Source organism: Stenella coeruleoalba, assembly GCF_951394435.1.
Source record: "Stenella coeruleoalba genome assembly, contig: scaffold_48, whole genome shotgun sequence".
Lineage (NCBI taxonomy): Eukaryota > Metazoa > Chordata > Mammalia > Artiodactyla > Delphinidae > Stenella > Stenella coeruleoalba.
The window spans coordinates 1383585-1403625 of NW_027646083.1; the positions used below are offsets into that span (position 1 = coordinate 1383585).

At 43.7% G+C, this 20041-nt stretch overlaps 1 long non-coding RNA gene across 18 annotated transcripts in view; it reads left to right on the forward strand.

Moving 5' to 3' along the window:
* Nucleotides 1–20041, forward strand: part of LOC307181352 — a 1649813-nt gene that overhangs the window by 1379871 nt on the left and 249901 nt on the right. For 17 of the 18 annotated variants that reach the window (XR_013826479.1, XR_013826480.1, XR_013826505.1 and 14 more), the window contains one exon: nt 1990–2071. The exons of the other annotated variant lie outside the window; for it this stretch is intronic. This is a non-coding gene — a long non-coding RNA (uncharacterized lncRNA). The remainder of the gene's footprint in view (nt 1–1989; nt 2072–20041) is intronic. 18 annotated transcript variants of the gene reach the window in all.

The following is a 20041-nucleotide window of genomic DNA, read 5'->3' on the forward strand; positions in this document are numbered from 1 at the left end:
TTCAAAGGGTCTTCATTTGCTCACCGAACCTCTCCAATCCTATCACTGCTGCGTTTATGCCCCTGTACACATGTTTGATTCTCTTTCGGAGACATAGCAATCCATAGGTTTTAAGATACTTACTAGTCAGGTACATTCTTAGGCGTTTAATATGCGGTGTTGAGTCCATTTCGTTGAGCAAGGAGTAGTTCTTGTCTATTCCATATTTGACTTAAGGAACTTTATCTGTGCTCATTTCAATCTCTGGTTTTATGCAGCACCCCAACTCACCTTTCCCCTTAAGCAAGCATAATTTGGTTTTCTAAATTTGAGTCCCTGTTCTGTTCTGTAATTCAGTTCCTGTGTAGCCAAGTTTACATTCCGTGTACTACTGATATCTTATGATGTTTCTTTTTCTGTGTGACTTACTTCAGTTAGAATCATCATACCTGAATCCACTCATTGTGCTGCTAAGGGCCTGATGACACAGATTTCATTGCTGAGTGATATTGCTTTGTAAGTAAATACCACAATTTCTTTATCCATTTTTCACTTTCTGCGATGTTGAACTTGTACTGTAAACGAGGTTCTTGTAAACAGAGGCGTTCCAAACTTTGGGGTGGCTGTGTCTTTTTGATTTTAATTTCCCTAAGCTATAGGACCATAAGTGGAAGTGCCCTAGGCTCTGTTGCTTTGTTTTTTAGATGTTTCAGGAAACACCATACACTTCTCCCAAGTGTCTGTTGGCAATTTACATCCCGCCCATCAGCATAACAAGGCTCCCAGTTCTCAATGGCCTGTTGCCTTTCTGGATTTTACACTTTTTTCAGATGGCCCTTTTGACCGGGGGGAAGTGAGACTTCATTGTAGTGCAGATTTCCTTTGCAAGCTTGCTTGGTTGGCCAAAAAGGGCGTATGCGTTTTTTCCTGAATATATTCAGGAAAAAACGCATACGCCCTTTTTGGCCAAGTGCATCATTGTGGACGTTCTGCCTCTTTTCCTATGCTTTCAATGCAATTCCAGTCTACCTCCTGAAATCGGTTTCCTGCAATTCTGCCCCGCTTTCAAGTCCTCTTGGCAGCCTTACTTCAGTCTATTTTTGGACGATAGCTGTCATTTATAACTCTGCAGGTTTGTGAATTACAGTGCCCCTGAGCTCCTTTCTTCAACTCGCTTTCTTGTGACCTGGCCGCAACACCGCAGGATGGCTTCAGGCCCTAATCTGGTTCCGGTACGGCACGCTGAGCCTTTGGTTATTTCCTCTTCCTGGTGGGAAATGAGAGTTAAATTTGCCCGTCCAGACACCTCCAGCTAGTCTCTCATTGGTTCTCGCTATTCCTGTTCATCTTCCGCAGAAATTGCAAACTGGGCCAAACAGGAGGTTAAAGGCGCTGACTCTCCAAGTCGGGAGAGTGTTAGTAAAGCATCTGGAATGTTGCACCCGAGTACCAGGGGAGGAAAACTGAGACATATTTGAACACGTCTCCCGTTCACATGGTTGATCATACTTGGGTTCCACATGCATGTTTTAGCTGAAGGAAGAATACCTTAAACCTGGAGAGTTCAGACCCGTGTAATGGGTACCATGCAATATGACTTCAAAGGGTCTTCATTTGCTCACCGAACCTCTCCAATCCTATCACTGCTGCGTTTATGCCCCTGTACACACGCTTGATTCTCTTTTGGAAACATAGCAATCCATAGGTTTTAAGATACTTACTAGTCAGGAACATTCTTAGGCGTTTAATATGGGGTGTTGAGTCCATTTCGTTGAGCAAGGAGTAGCTCTTGTCTATTCCATATTTGACTTAAGGAACTTTATCTGTGCTCATTTCAATCTCTGATTTTATGCAGCACCCCAACTCACCTTTCCCCTTAAGCAAGCATAAGTTGGTTTTCTAAATTTGAGACCCTGTTCTGTTCTGTAATTCAGTTCCTGTGTAGCCAAGTTTACATTCCGTGTATTACTGATATCTTATGATGTTTCTTTTCTGTGTGACTTATTTCAGTTAGAATCATCATACCTGAATCCACTCATTGTGCTGCTATGGGCCTGATGACACAGATTTCATTGCTGAGTGATATTGCTTTGTAAGTAAATACCACAACTTCTTTATCCATTTTTCACTTTCTGCGATGTTGAACTTGTACTGTAAACGAGGTTCTTGTAAACAGAGCCGTTCCAAACTTTGGGGTGGCTGTGTCTTTTTGATTTTAATTTCCCTAAGCTATAGGACCATAAGTGGCAGTGCCCTAGGCTCTGTTGCTTTGTTTTTTAGATGTTTCAGGAAACACCATACACTTCTCCCCAGTGTCTGTTGGCAATTTACATCCCGCCCATCAGCATAACAAGGCTCCCAGTTCTCCATGGCCTGTCCTGCCTTTCTGGATTTTACACTTTTTTCAGATGGCCCTTTTGACCGGGGGGAAGTGAGACTTCATTGTAGTGCAGATTTCCTTTGCAAGCTTGCTTGGTTGGCCAAAAAGGGCGTATGCGTTTTTTCCTGAATATATTCAGGAAAAAACGCATACGCCCTTTTTGGCCAAGTGCATCATTGTGGACGTTCTGCCTCTTTTCCTATGCTTTCAATGCAATTCCAGTCTACCTCCTGAAATCGGTTTCCTGCAATTCTGCCCCGCTTTCAAGTCCTCTTGGCAGCCTTACTTCAGTCTATTTTTGGACGATAGCTGTCATTTATAACTCTGCAGGTTTGTGAATTACAGTGCCCCTGAGCTCCTTTCTTCAACTCGCTTTCTTGTGACCTGGCCGCAACACCGCAGGATGGCTTCAGGCCCTAATCTGGTTCCGGCACGGCACGCTGAGCCTTTGGTTAATTCCTCTTCCTGGTGGGAAATGAGAGTTAAATTTGCCCGTCCAGACACCTCCAGTTAGTCTCTCATTGGTTCTCGCTATTCCTGTTCATCTTCCGCAGAAATTGCAAACTGGGCCAAACAGGAGGTTAAAGGGACTGACTCTCCAAGTGGGGAGAGTGTTAGTAAAGCGTCTGGAATGTTGCACCCGAGTACCAGGGGAGGAAAACTGAGACATATTTGAACACGTCTCCCGTTCACATGGTTGATCATACTCTGGGTTCCACATGCATGTTTTAGCTGAAGGAAGAATACCTTAAACCTGGAGAGTTGAGACCCGTGGAATGGGTACCATGCAATATGATTTCAAAGGGTCTTCATTTGCTCACCGAACCTCTCCAATCCTATCACTGCTGCGTTTATGCCCCTGTACACACGCTTGATTCTCTTTTGGACACATAGCAATCCATAGGTTTTAAGATACTTACTAGTCAGGTACATTCTTAGGCATTTAATATGGGGTGTTGAGTCCATTTCGTTGAGCAAGGAGTAGCTCTTGTCTATTCCATATTTGGCTTAAGGAACTTTATCTGTGCTCATTTCAATCTCTGGTTTTATGCAGCACCCCAACTCACCTTTCCCCTTAAGCAAGCATAAGTTGGTTTTCTAAATTTGAGACCCTGTTCTGTTTTGGAATTCAGTTCCTGTGTAGCCAAGTTTACATTCCGTGTATTACTGATATCTTATGATGTTTCTTTTTCTGTGTGACTTACTTCAGTTAGAATCATCATACCTGAATCCACTCATTGTGCTGCTAAGGGCCTGATGACACAGATTTCATTGCTGAGTGATATTGCTTTGTAAGTAAATACCACAACTTCTTTATCCATTTTTTACTTTCTGCGATGTTGAACTTGTACTGTAAAGGAGGTTCTTGTAAACAGAGGCGTCCCAAACTTTGGGGTGGCTGTGTCTTTTTGATTTTAATTTCCCTATGCTATAGGACCATAAGTGGCAGTGCCCTAGGCTCTGTTGCTTTGTTTTTTAGATGTTTCAGGAAACACCATACACTTCTCCCAAGTGTCTGTTGGCAATTTACATCCCGCCCATCAGCATAACAAGGCTCCCAGTTCTCCATGGCCTGTCCTGCCTTTCTGGATTTTACACTTTTTTCAGATGGCTCTTTTGACCGGGGGGAAGTGAGACTTCATTGTAGTGCAGATTTCCTTTGCAAGCTTGCTTGGTTGGCCAAAAAGTGCGTATGCGTTTTTTCCTGAATATATTCAGATGGCCCTTTTGACCGGGGGAAGTGAGACTTCATTGTAGTGCAGATTTCCTTTGCAAGCTTGCTTGGTTGGCCAAAAAGGGCGTATGCGTTTTTTCCTGAATATATTCAGGAAAAAACGCATACGCCCTTTTTGGCCAAGTGCATCATTGTGGACGTTCTGCCTCTTTTCCTATGCTTTCAATGCAATTCCAGTCTACCTCCTGAAATCAGTTTCCTGCAATTCTGCCCCGCTTTCAAGTCCTCTTGGCAGCCTTACTTCAGTCTATTTTTGGACGATAGCTGTCATTTATAACTCTGCAGGTTTGTGAATTACAGTGCCCCTGAGCTCCTTTCTTCAACTCGCTTTCTTGTGACCTGGCCGCAACACCGCAGGATGGCTTCAGGCCCTAATCTGGTTCCGGCACGGCACGCTGAACCTTTGGTTATTTCCTGTTCCTGGTGGGAAATGAGAGTTAAATTTGCCCGTCCAGACACCTCCAGCTAGTCTCTCATTGGTTCTCGCTATTCCTGTTCATCTTCCGCAGAAATTGCAAACTGGGCCAAACAGGAGGTAAAAGGCGGTGACTCTCCAAGTGGGGAGAGTGTTAGTAAAGCATCTGGAATGTTGCACCCGAGTACCAGGGGAGGAAAACTGAGACATATTTGAACACGTCTCCCGTTCACATGGCTGATCATACTTGGGTTCCACATGCATGTTTTAGCTGAAGGAAGAATACCTTAAACCTGGAGAGTTAAGACCCGTGTAATGGGTACCATGCAATATGACTTCAAAGGGTCTTCATTTGCTCACCGAACCTCTCCAATCCTATCACTGCTGCGTTCATGCCCCTGTACACATGCTTGATTCTCTTTCGGAGACATAGCAATCCATAGGTTTTAAGATACTTACTAGTCAGGTACATTCTTAGGCGTTTAATATGCGGTGTTGAGTCCATTTCGTTGAGCAAGGAGTAGCTCTTGTCTATTCCATATTTGACTTAAGGAACTTTATCTGTGCTCATTTCAATCTCTGGTTTTATGCAGCACCCCAACTCACCTTTACACTTAAGCAAGCATAAGTTGGTTTTCTAAATTTGAGACCCTGTTCTGTTTTGGAATTCAGTTCCTGTGTAGCCAAGTTTACATTCCGTGTATTAGTGATATCTTATGATGTTTCTTTTTCTGTGTGACTTATTTCAGTTAGAATCATCATACCTGAATCCACTCATTGTGCTGCTAAGGGCCTGATGACATAGATTTCATTGCTGAGTGATATTGCTTTGTAAGTAAATACCACAACTTCTTTATCCATTTTTCACTTTCTGCGATGTTGAACTTGTACTGTAAACGAGGTTCTTGTAAACAGAGCCGTTCTAAACTTTGGGGTGGCTGTGTCTTTTTGATTTTAATTTCCCTAAGCTATAGGACCATAAGTGGAAGTGCCCTTGGTTCTGTTGCTTTGTTTTTTAGATGTTTCAGGAAACACCATATACTTCTCCCGACTGGTTGTTGGCAATTTACATCCCGCCCATCAGATTAACAAGGCTCCCAGTTCTCCATGGCCTGTCCTGCCTTTCTGGATTTTACACTTTTTTCAGATGGCCCTTTTGACCGGAGGGAAGTGAGACTTCATTGTAGTGCAGATTTCCTTTGCAAGCTTGCTTGGTTGGCCAAAAAGGGCGTATGCGTTTTTTCCTGAATATATTCAGGAAAAAACGCATACGCCCTTTTTGGCCAAGTGCATCATTGTGGACGTTCTGCCTCTTTTCCTATGCTTTCAGTGCAATTCCAGTCTACCTCCTGAAATCGGTTTCCTGCAATTCTGCCCCGCTTTCAAGTCCTCTTGGCAGCCTTACTTCAGTCTATTTTTGGACGATAGCTGTCATTTATAACTCTGCAGGTTTGTGAATTACAGTGCCCCTGAGCTCCTTTCTTCAACTCGCTTTCTTTTGAGCTGGCCGCAACACCGCAGGATGGCTTCAGGCCCTAATCTGGTTCCGGTACGGCACGCTGAGCCTTTGGTTATTTCCTGTTCCTGGTTGGAAATGAGAGTTAAATTTGCCCGTCCAGACACCTCCAGCTAGCCTCTCATTGGTTCTCGCTATTCCTGTTCATCTTCCGCAGAAATTGCAAACTGGGCCAAACAGGAGGTTAAAGGCGCTGACTCTCCAAGTGGGGAGAGTGTTAGTAAAGCGTCTGGAATGTTGCACCCGAGTACCAGGGGAGGAAAACTGAGACATATTTGAACACGTCTCCCGTTCACATGGTTGATCATACTTGGGTTCCACATGCATGTTTTAGCTGAAGGAAGAATACCTTAAACTTGGAGAGTTGAGACCCGTGTAATGGGTACCATGCAATATGACTTCAAAGGGTCTTCATTTGCTCACCGAACCTCTCCAATCCTATCACTGCTGCGTTTATGCCCCTGTACACATGCTTGATTCTCTTTTGGAGACATAGCAATCCATAGGTTTTCCGATACTTACTAGTCAGGTACATTCTTAGGCGTTTAATATGCCGTGCTGAGTCCATTTCGTTGAGCAAGGAGTAGCTCTTGTCTATTCCATATTTGACTTAAGGAACTTTATCTGTGCTCATTTCAATCTCTGGTTTTATGCAGCACCCCAACTCACCTTTACCCTTAAGCAAGCATAAGTTGGTTTTCTAAATTTGAGACCCTGTTCTGTTCTGTAATTCAGTTCCTGTGTAGCCAAGTTTACATTCCGTGTATTAGTGATATCTTATGATGTTTCTTTTTCTGTGTGACTTATTTCAGTTAGAATCATCATACCTGAATCCACTCATTGTGATGCTAAGGGCCTGATGACATAGATTTCATTGCTGAGTGATATTGCTTTGTAAGTAAATACCACAACTTCTTTATCCATTTTTCACTTTCTGCGATGTTGAACTTGTACTGTAAACGAGGTTCTTGTAAACAGAGGCGTCCAAAACTTTGGGGTGGCTGTGTCTTTTTGATTTTAATTTCCCTAAGCTATAGGACCATAAGTGGCAGTGCCCTAGGCTCTGTTGCTTTGTTTTTTAGATGTTTCAGGAAACACCATACACTTTTCCCGAGTGTCTGTTGGCAATTTACATCCCACCCATCAACATAACAAGGCTCCCAGTTCTCCATGGCCTGTCCTGCCTTTCTGGATTTTACACTTTTTTCAGATGGCCCTTTTGACCGGGGGGAAGTGAGACTTCATTGTAGTGCAGATTTCCTTTGCAAGCTTGCTTGGTTGGCCAAAAAGGGCGTATGCGTTTTTTCCTGAATATATTCAGGAAAAAACGCATACGCCCTTTTTGGCCAAGTGCATCATTGTGGACGTTCTGCCTCTTTTCCTATGCTTTCAATGCAATTCCAGTCTACCTCCTGAAATCGGTTTCCTGCAATTCTGCCCCGCTTTCAAGTCCTCTTGGCAGCCTTACTTCAGTCTATTTTTGGACGATAGCTGTCATTTATAACTCTGCAGGTTTGTGAATTACAGTGCCCCTGACCTCCTTTCTTCAACTCGCTTTCTTTTGAGCTGGCCGCAACACCGCAGGATGGCTTCAGGCCCTAATCTGGTTCCGGCACGGCATGCTGAGCCTTTGGTTATTTCCTCTTCCTGGTGGGAAATGAGAGTTAAATTTGCCCGTCCAGACACCTCCAGCTTGTCTCTCATTGGTTCTCGCTATTTCTGTTCATCTTCCGCAGAAATTGCAAACTGGGCCAAACAGGAGGTTAAAGGGACTGACTCTCAAAGTCGGGAGAGTGTTAGTAAAGCGTCTGGAATGTTGCACCCGAGTACCAGGGTACGAAAACTGAGACATATTTGAACACGTCTCCCGATCACATGGTTGATCATACTCTAGGTTCCACATGCATGTTTTAGCTGAAGGAAGAATACCTTAAACCTGGGTAGTTGAAACCCGTGGAATGGGTACCATGCAATATGACTTCAAGGGGTCTTCATTTGCTCACCGAACCTCTCCAATCCTATCACTGCTGCGTTTATGCCCCTGTACACATGCTAGATTCTCTTTTGGATGCATAGCAATCCATACGTTTTAAGTTACTTACTAGTCAGGTACATTCTTAGGCGTTTAATATGCGGTGTTGAGTCCATTTCGTTGAGCAAGGAGTAGCTCTTGTCTATTCCATATTTGGCTTAAAGAACTTTATCTGTGCTCATTTCAATCTCTGGTTTTATGCAGCACCCCAACTCACCTTTACCCTTAAGCAAGCATAAGTTGGTTTTCTAAATTTGAGAACCTGTTCTGTTTTGGAATTCAGTTCCTGTGTAGCCAAGTTTACATTCCGTGTATTAGTGATATCTTATGATGTTTCTTTTTCTGTGTGACTTATTTCAGTTAGAATCATCGTACCTGAATCCACTCATTGTGCTGCTAAGGGCCTGATGACACAGATTTCATTGCTGAGTGATATTGCTTTGTAAGTAAATACCACAACTTCTTTATCCATTTTTCACTTTCTGCGATGTTGAACTTGTACTGTAAACGAGGTTCTTGTAAACAGAGCCGTTCCAAACTTTGGGGTGGCTGTGTCTTTTTGATTTTAATTTCCCTAAGCTATAGGACCATAAGTGGCAGTGCCCTAGGCTCTGTTGCTTTGTTTTTTAGATGTTTCAGGAAACACCATATACTTCTCCCGACTGGTTGTTGGCAATTTACATCCCGCCCATCAGCATAACAAGGCTCCCAGTTCTCCATGGCCTGTCCTGCCTTTCTGGATTTTACACTTTTTTCAGATGGCCCTTTTGACCGGGGGGAAGTGAGACTTCATTGTAGTGCAGATTTCCTTTGCAAGCTTGCTTGGTTGGCCAAAAAGGGCGTATGCGTTTTTTCCTGAATATATTCAGGAAAAAACGCATACGCCCTTTTTGGCCAAGTGCATCATTGTGGACGTTCTGCCTCTTTTCCTATGCTTTCAGTGCAATTCCAGTCTACCTCCTGAAATCGGTTTCCTGCAATTCTGCCCCACTTTCAAGTCCTCTTGGCAGCCTTACTTCAGTCTATTTTTGGACGATAGCTGTCATTTATAACTCTGCAGGTTTGTGAATTACAGTGCCCCTGAGCTCCTTTGTTCAACTCGCTTTCTTTTGAGCTGGCCGCAACACCGCAGGATGGCTTCAGGCCCTAATCTGGTTCCGGTACGGCACGCTGAGCCTTTGGTTATTTCCTGTTCCTGGTGGGAAATGAGAGTTAAATTTGCCCGTCCAGACACCTCCAGCTAGCCTCTCATTGGTTCTCGCTATTCCTGTTCATCTTCCGCAGAAATTGCAAACTGGGCCAAACAGGAGGTTAAAGGCGCTGACTCTCCAAGTGGGGAGAGTGTTAGTAAAGCGTCTGGAATGTTGCACCCGAGTACCAGGGGAGGAAAACTGAGACATATTTGAACACGTCTCCCGTTCACATGGTTGATCATACTTGGGTTCCACATGCATGTTTTAGCTGAAGGAAGAATACCTTAAACCTGGAGAGTTGAGACCCGTGTAATGGGTACCATGCAATATGACTTCAAAGGGTCTTCATTTGCTCACCGAACCTCTCCAATCCTATCACTGCTGCGTTTATGCCCCTGTACACATGCTTGATTCTCTTTTGGAGACATAGCAATCCATAGGTTTTAAGATACTTACTAGTCAGGTACATTCTTAGGCGTTTAATATGCGGTGTTGAGTCCATTTCGTTGAGCAAGGGGTAGCTCTTGTCTATTCCATATTTGGCTTAAAGAACTTTATCTGTGCTCATTTCAATCTCTGGTTTTATGCAGCACCCCAACTCACCTTTACCCTTAAGCAAGCATAAGTTGGTTTTCTAAATTTGAGAACCTGTTCTGTTTTGGAATTCAGTTCCTGTGTAGCCAAGTTTACATTCCGTGTATTAGTGATATCTTATGATGTTTCTTTTTCTGTGTGACTTATTTCAGTTAGAATCATCGTACCTGAATCCACTCATTGTGCTGCTAAGGGCCTGATGACACAGATTTCACTGCTGAGTGATATTGCTTTGTAAGTAAATACCACAACTTCTTTATCCATTTTTCACTTTCTGCGATGTTGAACTTGTACTGTAAACGAGGTTCTTGTAAACAGAGCAGTTCCAAACTTTGGGGTGGCTGTGTCTTTTTGATTTTAATTTCCCTAAGCTATAGGACCATAAGTGGCAGTGCCCTAGGCTCTGTTGCTTTGTTTTTTAGATGTTTCAGGAAACACCATACACTTCTCCCGAGTGTCTGTTGGCAATTTACATCCCGCCCATCAGCATAACAAGGCTCCCAGTTCTCCATGGCCTGTCCTGCCTTTCTGGATTTTACACTTTTTTCAGATGGCCCTTTTGACCGGGGGGAAGTGAGACTTCATTGTAGTGCAGATTTCCTTTGCAAGCTTGCTTGGTTGGCCAAAAAGGGCGTATGCGTTTTTTCCTGAATATATTCAGGAAAAAACGCATACGCCCTTTTTGGCCAAGTGCATCATTGTGGACGTTCTGCCTCTTTTCCTATGCTTTCAGTGCAATTCCAGTCTACCTCCTGAAATCGGTTTCCTGCAATTCTGCCCCGCTTTCAAGTCCTCTTGGCAGCCTTACTTCAGTCTATTTTTGGACGATAGCTGTCATTTATAACTCTGCAGGTTTGTGAATTACAGTGCCCCTGAGCTCCTTTGTTCAACTCGCTTTCTTTTGAGCTGGCCGCAACACCGCAGGATGGCTTCAGGCCCTAATCTGGTTCCGGTACGGCACGCTGAGCCTTTGGTTATTTCCTGTTCCTGGTGGGAAATGAGAGTTAAATTTGCCCGTCCAGACACCTCCAGCTAGCCTCTCATTGGTTCTCGCTATTCCTGTTCATCTTCCGCAGAAATTGCAAACTGGGCCAAACAGGAGGTTAAAGGCGCTGACTCTCCAAGTGGGGAGAGTGTTAGTAAAGCGTCTGGAATGTTGCACCCGAGTACCAGGGGAGGAAAACTGAGACATATTTGAACACGTCTCCCGTTCACATGGTTGATCATACTTGGGTTCCACATGCATGTTTTAGCTGAAGGAAGAATACCTTAAACCTGGAGAGTTGAGACCCGTGTAATGGGTACCATGCAATATGACTTCAAAGGGTCTTCATTTGCTCACCGAACCTCTCCAATCCTATCACTGCTGCGTTTATGCCCCTGTTCACATGCTTGATTCTCTTTTGGAGACATAGCAATCCATAGGTTTTACGATACTTACTAGTCAGGTACATTCTTAGGCGTTTAATATGCGGTGTTGAGTCCATTTCGTTGAGCAAGGAGTAGCTCTTGTCTATTCCATATTTGACTTAAGGAACTTTATCTGTGCTCATTTCAATCTCTGGTTTTATGCAGCACCCCAACTCACCTTTCCCCTTAAGCAAGCATAAGTTGGTTTTCTAAATTTGAGACCCTGTTCTGTTCTGTAATTCAGTTCCTGTGTAGCCAAGTTTACATTCCGTGTATTACTGATATCTTATGATGTTTCTTTTTCTGTGTGACTTATTTCAGTTAGAATCATCATACCTGAATCCACTCATTGTGATGCTAAGGGCCTGATGACATAGATTTCATTGCTGAGTGATATTGCTTTGTAAGTAAATACCACAACTTCTTTATCCATTTTTCACTTTCTGCGATGTTGAACTTGTACTGTAAACGAGGTTCTTGTAAACAGAGCCGTTCCAAACTTTGGGGTGGCTGTGTCTTTTTGATTTTAATTTCCCTAAGCTATAGGACCATAAGTGGCAGTGCCCTAGGCTCTGTTGCTTTGTTTTTTAGATGTTTCAGGAAACACCATACACTTCTCCCGAGTGTCTGTTGGCAATTTACATCCCGCCCATCAGCATAACAAGGCTCCCAGTTCTCCATGGCCTGTCCTGCCTTTCTGGATTTTACACTTTTTTCAGATGGCCCTTTTGACCGGGGGGAAGTGAGACTTCATTGTAGTGCAGATTTCCTTTGCAAGCTTGCTTGGTTGGCCAAAAAGGGCGTATGCGTTTTTTCCTGAACATATTCAGGAAAAAACGCATACGCCCTTTTTGGCCAAGTGCATCATTGTGGACGTTCTGCCTCTTTTCCTATGCTTTCAATGCAATTCCAGTCTACCTCCTGAAATCGGTTTCCTGCAATTCTGCCCCGCTTTCAAGTCCTCTTGGCAGCCTTACTTCAGTGTATTTTTGGACGATAACTGTCATTTATAACTCTGCAGGTTTGTGAATTACAGTGCCCCTGGGCTCCTTTCTTCAACTCGCTTTCTTTTGAGCTGGCCGCAACACCGCAGGATGGCTTCAGGCCCTAATCTGGTTCCGGTACGGCACGCTGAGCCTTTGGTTATTTCCTCTTCCTGGTGGGAAATGAGAGTTAAATTTGCCCGTCCAGACACCTCCAGCTAGCCTCTCATTGGTTCTCGCTATTCCTGTTCATCTTCCACAGAAATTGCAAACTGGGCCAAACAGGAGGTTAAAGGGACTGACTCTCCAAGTCAGGAGAGTGTTAGTAAAGCGTCTGGAATGTTGCACCCGAGTACCAGGGGAGGAAAACTGAGACATATTTGAACACATCTCCCGTTCACATGGTTGATCATACTCTGGGTTCCACATGCATGTTTTAGCTGAATGAAGAATACCTTAAACATGGAGAGTTGAGACCCGTGGAATGGGTACCATGCAATATGACTTCAAAGGGTCTTCATTTGCTCACCGAACCTCTCCAATCCTATCAATGCTGCGTTTATTCCCCTGTACACACGCTTGATTCTCTTTTGGAGACATAGCAATCCATAGGTTTTAAGATACTTACTAGTCAGGTACATTCTTAGGTGTTTAATATGGGGTGTTGAGTCCATTTCGTTGAGCAAGGAGTAGCTCTTGTCTATTCCATATTTGGCTTAAAGAACTTTATCTGTGCTCATTTCAATCTCTGGTTTTATGCAGCACCCCAACTCACCTTTACCTTTCAGCAAGCATAAGTTGGTTTTCTAAATTTGAGAACCTGTTCTGTTTTGGAATTCAGTTCCTGTGTAGCCAAGTTTACATTCCGTGTATTAGTGATATCTTATGATGTTTCTTTTTCTGTGTGACTTATTTCAGTTAGAATCATCGTACCTGAATCCACTCATTGTGCTGCTAAGGGCCTGATGACACAGATTTCATTGCTGAGTGATATTGCTTTGTAAGTAAATACCACAACTTCTTTATCCATTTTTCACTTTCTGCGATGTTGAACTTGTACTGTAAACGAGGTTCTTGTAAACAGAGCCGTTCCAAACTTTGGGGTGGCTGTGTCTTTTTGATTTTAATTTCCCTAAGCTATAGGACCATAAGTGGAAGTGCCCTAGTTTCTGTTGCTTTGTTTTTTAGATGTTTCAGGAAACACCATACACTTCTCCCGAGTGGTTGTTGGCAATTTACATCCCGCCCATCAGCATAACAAGGCTCCCAGTTCTCCATGGCCTGTCCTGCCTTTCTGGATTTTACACTTTTTTCAGATGGCCCTTTTGACCGGAGGGAAGTGAGACTTCATTGTAGTGCAGAATTCCTTTGCAAGCTTGCTTGGTTGGCCAAAAAGGGCGTATGCGTTTTTTCCTGAATATATTCAGGAAAAAACGCATACGCCCTTTTTGGCCAAGTGCATCATTGTGGACGTTCTGCCTCTTTTCCTATGCTTTCAGTGCAATTCCAGTCTACCTCCTGAAATCGGTTTCCTGCAATTCTGCCCCACTTTCAAGTCCTCTTGGCAGCCTTACTTCAGTCTATTTTTGGACGATAGCTGTCATTTATAACTCTGCAGGTTTGTGAATTACAGTGCCCCTGAGCTCCTTTGTTCAACTCGCTTTCTTTTGAGCTGGCCGCAACACCGCAGGATGGCTTCAGGCCCTAATCTGGTTCCGGTACGGCACGCTGAGCCTTTGGTTATTTCCTGTTCCTGGTGGGAAATGAGAGTTAAATTTGCCCGTCCAGACACCTCCAGCTAGCCTCTCATTGGTTCTCGCTATTCCTGTTCATCTTCCGCAGAAATTGCAAACTGGGCCAAACAGGAGGTTAAAGGCGCTGACTCTCCAAGTGGGGAGAGTGTTAGTAAAGCGTCTGGAATGTTGCACCCGAGTACCAGGGGAGGAAAACTGAGACATATTTGAACACGTCTCCCGTTCACATGGTTGATCATACTTGGGTTCCACATGCATGTTTTAGCTGAAGGAAGAATACCTTAAACCTGGAGAGTTGAGACCCGTGTAATGGGTACCATGCAATATGACTTCAAAGGGTCTTCATTTGCTCACCGAACCTCTCCAATCCTATCACTGCTGCGTTTATGCCCCTGTTCACATGCTTGATTCTCTTTTGGAGACATAGCAATCCATAGGTTTTACGATACTTACTAGTCAGGTACATTCTTAGGCGTTTAATATGCGGTGTTGAGTCCATTTCGTTGAGCAAGGAGTAGCTCTTGTCTATTCCATATTTGACTTAAGGAACTTTATCTGTGCTCATTTCAATCTCTGGTTTTATGCAGCACCCCAACTCACCTTTCCCCTTAAGCAAGCATAAGTTGGTTTTCTAAATTTGAGACCCTGTTCTGTTCTGTAATTCAGTTCCTGTGTAGCCAAGTTTACATTCCGTGTATTACTGATATCTTATGATGTTTCTTTTTCTGTGTGACTTATTTCAGTTAGAATCATCATACCTGAATCCACTCATTGTGATGCTAAGGGCCTGATGACATAGATTTCATTGCTGAGTGATATTGCTTTGTAAGTAAATACCACAACTTCTTTATCCATTTTTCACTTTCTGCGATGTTGAACTTGTACTGTAAACGAGGTTCTTGTAAACAGAGCCGTTCCAAACTTTGGGGTGGCTGTGTCTTTTTGATTTTAATTTCCCTAAGCTATAGGACCATAAGTGGCAGTGCCCTAGGCTCTGTTGCTTTGTTTTTTAGATGTTTCAGGAAACACCATACACTTCTCCCGAGTGTCTGTTGGCAATTTACATCCCGCCCATCAGCATAACAAGGCTCCCAGTTCTCCATGGCCTGTCCTGCCTTTCTGGATTTTACACTTTTTTCAGATGGCCCTTTTGACCGGGGGGAAGTGAGACTTCATTGTAGTGCAGATTTCCTTTGCAAGCTTGCTTGGTTGGCCAAAAAGGGCGTATGCGTTTTTTCCTGAACATATTCAGGAAAAAACGCATACGCCCTTTTTGGCCAAGTGCATCATTGTGGACGTTCTGCCTCTTTTCCTATGCTTTCAATGCAATTCCAGTCTACCTCCTGAAATCGGTTTCCTGCAATTCTGCCCCGCTTTCAAGTCCTCTTGGCAGCCTTACTTCAGTGTATTTTTGGACGATAACTGTCATTTATAACTCTGCAGGTTTGTGAATTACAGTGCCCCTGGGCTCCTTTCTTCAACTCGCTTTCTTTTGAGCTGGCCGCAACACCGCAGGATGGCTTCAGGCCCTAATCTGGTTCCGGTACGGCACGCTGAGCCTTTGGTTATTTCCTCTTCCTGGTGGGAAATGAGAGTTAAATTTGCCCGTCCAGACACCTCCAGCTAGCCTCTCATTGGTTCTCGCTATTCCTGTTCATCTTCCACAGAAATTGCAAACTGGGCCAAACAGGAGGTTAAAGGGACTGACTCTCCAAGTCAGGAGAGTGTTAGTAAAGCGTCTGGAATGTTGCACCCGAGTACCAGGGGAGGAAAACTGAGACATATTTGAACACGTCTCCCGTTCACATGGTTGATCATACTCTGGGTTCCACATGCATGTTTTAGCTGAATGAAGAATACCTTAAACATGGAGAGTTGAGACCCGTGGAATGGGTACCATGCAATATGACTTCAAAGGGTCTTCATTTGCTCACCGAACCTCTCCAATCCTATCAATGCTGCGTTTATTCCCCTGTACACACGCTTGATTCTCTTTTGGAGACATAGCAATCCATAGGTTTTAAGATACTTACTAGTCAGGTACATTCTTAGGTGTTTAATATGGGGTGTTGAGTCCATTTCGTTGAGCAAGGAGTAGCTCTTGTCTATTCCATATTTGGCTTAAAGAACTTTATCTGTGCTCATTTCAATCTCTGGTTTTATGCAGCACCCCAACTCACCTTTACCTTTCAGCAAGCATAAGTTGGTTTTCTAAATTTGAGAACCTGTTCTGTTTTGGAATTCAGTTCCTGTGTAGCCAAGTTTACATTCCGTGTATTAGTGATATCTTATGATGTTTCTTTTTCTGTGTGACTTATTTCAGTTAGAATCATCGTACCTGAATCCACTCATTGTGCTGCTAAGGGCCTGATGACACAGATTTCATTGCTGAGTGATATTGCTTTGTAAGTAAATACCACAACTTCTTTATCCATTTTTCACTTTCTGCGATGTTGAACTTGTACTGTAAACGAGGTTCTTGTAAACAGAGCCGTTCCAAACTTTGGGGTGGCTGTGTCTTTTTGATTTTAATTTCCCTAAGCTATAGGACCATAAGTGGAAGTGCCCTAGTTTCTGTTGCTTTGTTTTTTAGATGTTTCAGGAAACACCATACACTTCTCCCGAGTGGTTGTTGGCAATTTACATCCCGCCCATCAGCATAACAAGGCTCCCAGTTCTCCATGGCCTGTCCTGCCTTTCTGGATTTTACACTTTTTTCAGATGGCCCTTTTGACCGGAGGGAAGTGAGACTTCATTGTAGTGCAGAATTCCTTTGCAAGCTTGCTTGGTTGGCCAAAAAGGGCGTATGCGTTTTTTCCTGAATATATTCAGGAAAAAACGCATACGCCCTTTTTGGCCAAGTGCATCATTGTGGACGTTCTGCCTCTTTTCCTATGCTTTCAGTGCAATTCCAGTCTACCTCCTGAAATCGGTTTCCTGCAATTCTGCCCCAATTTCAAGTCCTCTTGGCAGCCTTACTTCAGTCTATTTTTGGACGATAGCTGTCATTTATAACTCTGCAGGTTTGTGAATTACAGTGCCCCTGAGCTCCTTTGTTCAACTCGCTTTCTTTTGAGCTGGCCGCAACACCGCAGGATGGCTTCAGGCCCTAATCTGGTTCCGGTACGGCACGCTGAGCCTTTGGTTATTTCCTGTTCCTGGTGGGAAATGAGAGTTAAATTTGCCCGTCCAGACACCTCCAGCTAGCCTCTCATTGGTTCTCGCTATTCCTGTTCATCTTCCGCAGAAATTGCAAACTGGGCCAAACAGGAGGTTAAAGGCGCTGACTCTCCAAGTGGGGAGAGTGTTAGTAAAGCGTCTGGAATGTTGCACCCGAGTACCAGGGGAGGAAAACTGAGACATATTTGAACACGTCTCCCGTTCACATGGTTGATCATACTTGGGTTCCACATGCATGTTTTAGCTGAAGGAAGAATACCTTAAACCTGGAGAGTTGAGACCCGTGTAATGGGTACCATGCAATATGACTTCAAAGGGTCTTCATTTGCTCACCGAACCTCTCCAATCCTATCACTGCTGCGTTTATGCCCCTGTACACATGCTTGATTCTCTTTTGGAGACATAGCAATCCATAGGTTTTAAGATACTTACTAGTCAGGTACATTCTTAGGCGTTTAATATGCGGTGTTGAGTCCATTTCGTTGAGCAAGGAGTAGCTCTTGTCTATTCCATATTTGGCTTAAAGAACTTTATCTGTGCTCATTTCAATCTCTGGTTTTATGCAGCACCCCAACTCACCTTTACCCTTAAGCAAGCATAAGTTGGTTTTCTAAATTTGAGAACCTGTTCTGTTTTGGAATTCAGTTCCTGTGTAGCCAAGTTTACATTCCGTGTATTAGTGATATCTTATGATGTTTCTTTTTCTGTGTGACTTATTTCAGTTAGAATCATCGTACCTGAATCCACTCATTGTGCTGCTAAGGGCCTGATGACACAGATTTCATTGCTGAGTGATATTGCTTTGTAAGTAAATACCACAACTTCTTTATCCATTTTTCACTTTCTGCGATGTTGAACTTGTACTGTAAACGAGGTTCTTGTAAACAGAGCAGTTCCAAACTTTGGGGTGGCTGTGTCTTTTTGATTTTAATTTCCCTAAGCTATAGGACCATAAGTGGCAGTGCCCTAGGCTCTGTTGCTTTGTTTTTTAGATGTTTCAGGAAACACCATACACTTCTCCCGAGTGTCTGTTGGCAATTTACATCCCGCCCATCAGCATAACAAGGCTCCCAGTTCTCCATGGCCTGTCCTGCCTTTCTGGATTTTACACTTTTTTCAGATGGCCCTTTTGACCGGGGGGAAGTGAGACTTCATTGTAGTGCAGATTTCCTTTGCAAGCTTGCTTGGTTGGCCAAAAAGGGCGTATGCGTTTTTTCCTGAATATATTCAGGAAAAAACGCATACGCCCTTTTTGGCCAAGTGCATCATTGTGGACGTTCTGCCTCTTTTCCTATGCTTTCAGTGCAATTCCAGTCTACCTCCTGAAATCGGTTTCCTGCAATTCTGCCCCGCTTTCAAGTCCTCTTGGCAGCCTTACTTCAGTCTATTTTTGGACGATAGCTGTCATTTATAACTCTGCAGGTTTGTGAATTACAGTGCCCCTGAGCTCCTTTGTTCAACTCGCTTTCTTTTGAGCTGGCCGCAACACCGCAGGATGGCTTCAGGCCCTAATCTGGTTCCGGTACGGCACGCTGAGCCTTTGGTTATTTCCTGTTCCTGGTGGGAAATGAGAGTTAAATTTGCCCGTCCAGACACCTCCAGCTAGCCTCTCATTGGTTCTCGCTATTCCTGTTCATCTTCCGCAGAAATTGCAAACTGGGCCAAACAGGAGGTTAAAGGCGCTGACTCTCCAAGTGGGGAGAGTGTTAGTAAAGCGTCTGGAATGTTGCACCCGAGTACCAGGGGAGGAAAACTGAGACATATTTGAACACGTCTCCCGTTCACATGGTTGATCATACTTGGGTTCCACATGCATGTTTTAGCTGAAGGAAGAATACCTTAAACCTGGAGAGTTGAGACCCGTGTAATGGGTACCATGCAATATGACTTCAAAGGGTCTTCATTTGCTCACCGAACCTCTCCAATCCTATCACTGCTGCGTTTATGCCCCTGTTCACATGCTTGATTCTCTTTTGGAGACATAGCAATCCATAGGTTTTACGATACTTACTAGTCAGGTACATTCTTAGGCGTTTAATATGCGGTGTTGAGTCCATTTCGTTGAGCAAGGAGTAGCTCTTGTCTATTCCATATTTGACTTAAGGAACTTTATCTGTGCTCATTTCAATCTCTGGTTTTATGCAGCACCCCAACTCACCTTTCCCCTTAAGCAAGCATAAGTTGGTTTTCTAAATTTGAGACCCTGTTCTGTTCTGTAATTCAGTTCCTGTGTAGCCAAGTTTACATTCCGTGTATTACTGATATCTTATGATGTTTCTTTTTCTGTGTGACTTATTTCAGTTAGAATCATCATACCTGAATCCACTCATTGTGATGCTAAGGGCCTGATGACATAGATTTCATTGCTGAGTGATATTGCTTTGTAAGTAAATACCACAACTTCTTTATCCATTTTTCACTTTCTGCGATGTTGAACTTGTACTGTAAACGAGGTTCTTGTAAACAGAGCCGTTCCAAACTTTGGGGTGGCTGTGTCTTTTTGATTTTAATTTCCCTAAGCTATAGGACCATAAGTGGCAGTGCCCTAGGCTCTGTTGCTTTGTTTTTTAGATGTTTCAGGAAACACCATACACTTCTCCCGAGTGTCTGTTGGCAATTTACATCCCGCCCATCAGCATAACAAGGCTCCCAGTTCTCCATGGCCTGTCCTGCCTTTCTGGATTTTACACTTTTTTCAGATGGCCCTTTTGACCGGGGGGAAGTGAGACTTCATTGTAGTGCAGATTTCCTTTGCAAGCTTGCTTGGTTGGCCAAAAAGGGCGTATGCGTTTTTTCCTGAACATATTCAGGAAAAAACGCATACGCCCTTTTTGGCCAAGTGCATCATTGTGGACGTTCTGCCTCTTTTC